Below are 5,000 nucleotides of genomic sequence, written 5' to 3'. Positions count from 1 at the left end.
GGCTGCGCAAGCCGCGTTGCCCCTCGCGGGGGCGCACAGGCCGCCCGCCTATCCCACGTCGTGCTCGGACTTGGGATGATCCCCCTAGTCCTGGGCCGAGGACAAGGTGTTGCCCCGAGCGTGTGCCCAAGGCACAACTCCACCACGCCATGCTCCCTAGGTGGTGCCTAGGTGGGCCGTGCACGGACGTGTTTCCCTTCTTGTTGGTCCTTCGGTGATCGGGGTTCGCAGCAGCCAGACGCACGTGCTCGACCTTGGACCCGGGGCGGGGGACCCCGGCGGCACACCACAACCACAACGTGCTTGCTAGTGTGCCTAGGGGATGGCAAGGCAACGTGCATCTTGCTGGCATTGCGCCCAGCAAGCCTTTGGGCAACTCGAGTTTCAGCAGCACGACACCCCTCCCCCCTATAATAGGCTGCCGAGCCATTACCAAAGTGCCACGGGTAGACGTCCTTTTCCGTGAGGAGACATACTAAAGGAAAGTGCTCTAGAGGTCGAATTTTGACGCCGTTTTTTGCAACAACCTCTAGAAAAATAAGATCTTTCCATCCTCCAAATTTGGTGAATTTACACCGTGCCGATTTTTTTTGACGATTTTTTTACCGCCCGGAATGCCGGAAATTCAAAAAAAATGAAAAACGGAGCAAACCTGCGATTTTTGACCTGGATTTTTTTGTGCAGCCTTCACATAATATTACCAAGGTTCCCTCAAAATTTCACGAAAAATGCACGAGCCAATTCTGAGATATGAAAATTTGGCTCCTCCGTTGCAACGCTCCGAGCCATCGTTGCAACGGCGGGTGCCTCCGTGGGGGGCGGGGGAGCCCGGCGGCACACCACAACCACAACGTGCTTGCTAGTGTGCCTAGGGGATGGCAAGGCAACGTGCATCTGGCTGGCATTGCGCCCAGCAAGCCTTTGGACAACTCGAGTTTCAGCATCACGACTCCCCTCCCCCCTATAATAGGCTGCCGAGCCATTACCAAAGTGCCACGGGTAGACGTCCTTTTCCGTGAGGAGACATACTAAAGGAAAGTGCTCTAGAGGTCGAATTTTGACGCCGTTTTTTGCAACAACCTCTAGAAAAATAAGAACTTTCCATCCTCCAAATTTGGTGAATTTACACCGTGCCGATTTTTTTTGACGATTTTTTTACCGCCCGGAATGCCGGAAATTCAAAAAAAATGAAAAACGGAGCAAACCTGCGATTTTTGACCTGGATTTTTTTGTGCAGCCTTCACATAATATTACCAAGGTTCCCTCAAAATTTCACGAAAAATGCACGAGCCAATTCTGAGATATGAAAATTTGGCTCCTCCGTTGCAACGCTCCGAGCCATCGTTGCAACGGCGGGTGCCTCCGTGGGGGGCGGGGGAGCCCGGCGGCACACCACAACCACAACGTGCTTGCTAGTGTGCCTAGGGGATGGCAAGGCAACGTGCATCTTGCTGGCATTGCGCCCAGCAAGCCTTTGGGCAACTCGAGTTTCAGCATCACGACACCCCTCCCCCCCTATAATAGGCTGCCGAGCCATTACCAAGGTGCCACGGGTAGACGTCCTTTTCCGTGAGGAGACATACTCAAGGAAAGTGCTCTAGAGGTCGAATTTTGACGCCGTTTTTTGCAACAACCTCTAGAAAAATAAGATCTTTCCATCCCCCAAATTTGGTGAATTTACACCGTGCCAATTTTTTTGCCGATTTTTTTACCGCCCGGAAAGCCGGAAATTCAAAAAAAATGAAAAACGGAGCAAACGTGCGATTTTTGACCTGGAGTTTTTTGTGCAGCCTTCACATAATATTACCAAGGTTCCCTCAAAATTTCACGAAAAATGCACGAGCCAATTCTGAGATATGAAAATTTGGCTCCTCCGTTGCAACGCTCCGAGCCATCGTTGCAACGGCGGGTGCCTCCGTGGGGGGCGGGGGAGCCCGGCGGCACACCACAACCACAACGTGCTTGCTAGTGTGCCTAGGGGATGGCAAGGCAACGTGCATCTGGCTGGCATTGCGCCCAGCAAGCCTTTGGGCAACTCGAGTTTCAGCATCACGACTCCCCTCCCCCCTATAATAGGCTGCCGAGCCATTACCAAAGTGCCACGGGTAGACGTCCTTTTCCGTGAGGAGACATACTAAAGGAAAGTGCTCTAGAGGTCGAATTTTGACGCCGTTTTTTGCAACAACCTCTAGAAAAATAAGAACTTTCCATCCTCCAAATTTGGTGAATTTACACCGTGCCGATTTTTTTTGACGATTTTTTTACCGCCCGGAATGCCGGAAATTCAAAAAAAATGAAAAACAGAGCAAACCTGCGATTTTTGACCTGGATTTTTTTGTGCAGCCTTCACATAATATTACCAAGGTTCCCTCAAAATTTCACGAAAAATGCACGAGCCAATTCTGAGATATGAAAATTTGGCTCCTCCGTTGCAACGCTCCGAGCCATCGTTGCAACGGCGGGTGCCTCCGTGGGGGGCGGGGGAGCCCGGCGGCACACCACAACCACAACGTGCTTGCTAGTGTGCCTAGGGGATGGCAAGGCAACGTGCATCTGGCTGGCATTGCGCCCAGCAAGCCTTTGGGCAACTCGAGTTTCAGCATCACGACTCCCCTCCCCCCTATAATAGGCTGCCGAGCCATTACCAAAGTGCCACGGGTAGACGTCCTTTTCCGTGAGGAGACATACTAAAGGAAAGTGCTCTAGAGGTCGAATTTTGACGCCGTTTTTTGCAACAACCTCTAGAAAAATAAGAACTTTCCATCCTCCAAATTTGGTGAATTTACACCGTGCCGATTTTTTTTGACGATTTTTTTACCGCCCGGAATGCCGGAAATTCAAAAAAAATGAAAAACGGAGCAAACCTGCGATTTTTGACCTGGATTTTTTTGTGCAGCCTTCACATAATATTACCAAGGTTCCCTCAAAATTTCACGAAAAATGCACGAGCCAATTCTGAGATATGAAAATTTGGCTCCTCCGTTGCAACGCTCCGAGCCATCGTTGCAACGGCGGGTGCCTCCGTGGGGGGCGGGGGAGCCCGGCGGCACACCACAACCACAACGTGCTTGCTAGTGTGCCTAGGGGATGGCAAGGCAACGTGCATCTTGCTGGCATTGCGCCCAGCAAGCCTTTGGGCAACTCGAGTTTCAGCATCACGACACCCCTCCCCCCCTATAATAGGCTGCCGAGCCATTACCAAGGTGCCACGGGTAGACGTCCTTTTCCGTGAGGAGACATACTCAAGGAAAGTGCTCTAGAGGTCGAATTTTGACGCCGTTTTTTGCAACAACCTCTAGAAAAATAAGATCTTTCCATCCCCCAAATTTGGTGAATTTACACCGTGCCGATTTTTTTGCCGATTTTTTTACCGCCCGGAAAGCCGGAAATTCAAAAAAAATGAAAAACGGAGCAAACGTGCGATTTTTGACCTGGAGTTTTTTGTGCAGCCTTCACATAATATTACCAAGGTTCCCTCAAAATTTCACGAAAAATGCACGAGCCAATTCTGAGATATGAAAATTTGGCTCCTCCGTTGCAACGCTCCGAGCCATCGTTGCAACGGCGGGTGCCTCCGTGGGGGGCGGGGGAGCCCGGCGGCACACCACAACCACAACGTGCTTGCTAGTGTGCCTAGGGGATGGCAAGGCAACGTGCATCTGGCTGGCATTGCGCCCAGCAAGCCTTTGGGCAACTCGAGTTTCAGCATCACGACTCCCCTCCCCCCTATAATAGGCTGCCGAGCCATTACCAAAGTGCCACGGGTAGACGTCCTTTTCCGTGAGGAGACATACTAAAGGAAAGTGCTCTAGAGGTCGAATTTTGACGCCGTTTTTTGCAACAACCTCTAGAAAAATAAGAACTTTCCATCCTCCAAATTTGGTGAATTTACACCGTGCCGATTTTTTTTGACGATTTTTTTACCGCCCGGAATGCCGGAAATTCAAAAAAAATGAAAAACGGAGCAAACCTGCGATTTTTGACCTGGATTTTTTTGTGCAGCCTTCACATAATATTACCAAGGTTCCCTCAAAATTTCACGAAAAATGCACGAGCCAATTCTGAGATATGAAAATTTGGCTCCTCCGTTGCAACGCTCCGAGCCATCGTTGCAACGGCGGGTGCCTCCGTGGGGGGCGGGGGAGCCCGGCGGCACACCACAACCACAACGTGCTTGCTAGTGTGCCTAGGGGATGGCAAGGCAACGTGCATCTGGCTGGCATTGCGCCCAGCAAGCCTTTGGGCAACTCGAGTTTCAGCATCACGACTCCCCTCCCCCCTATAATAGGCTGCCGAGCCATTACCAAAGTGCCACGGGTAGACGTCCTTTTCCGTGAGGAGACATACTAAAGGAAAGTGCTCTAGAGGTCGAATTTTGACGCCGTTTTTTGCAACAACCTCTAGAAAAATAAGAACTTTCCATCCTCCAAATTTGGTGAATTTACACCGTGCCGATTTTTTTTGACGATTTTTTTACCGCCCGGAATGCCGGAAATTCAAAAAAAATGAAAAACGGAGCAAACCTGCGATTTTTGACCTGGATTTTTTTGTGCAGCCTTCACATAATATTACCAAGGTTCCCTCAAAATTTCACGAAAAATGCACGAGCCAATTCTGAGATATGAAAATTTGGCTCCTCCGTTGCAACGCTCCGAGCCATCGTTGCAACGGCGGGTGCCTCCGTGGGGGGCGGGGGAGCCCGGCGGCACACCACAACCACAACGTGCTTGCTAGTGTGCCTAGGGGATGGCAAGGCAACGTGCATCTTGCTGGCATTGCGCCCAGCAAGCCTTTGGGCAACTCGAGTTTCAGCATCACGACACCCCTCCCCCCTATAATAGGCTGCCGAGCCATTACCAAGGTGCCACGGGTAGACGTCCTTTTCCGTGAGGAGACATACTCAAGGAAAGTGCTCTAGAGGTCGAATTTTGACGCCGTTTTTTGCAACAACCTCTAGAAAAATAAGATCTTTCCATCCCCCAAATTTGGTGAATTTACAC

Source organism: Arachis ipaensis, chromosome B7, assembly GCF_059453495.1.
Source record: "Arachis ipaensis isolate K30076 ecotype BB chromosome B7, ASM5945349v1, whole genome shotgun sequence".
NCBI lineage: Eukaryota > Viridiplantae > Streptophyta > Magnoliopsida > Fabales > Fabaceae > Arachis > Arachis ipaensis.
The sequence above is the reverse complement of the archived record's forward strand: the minus strand, read 5'-3'. Positions refer to the sequence as shown.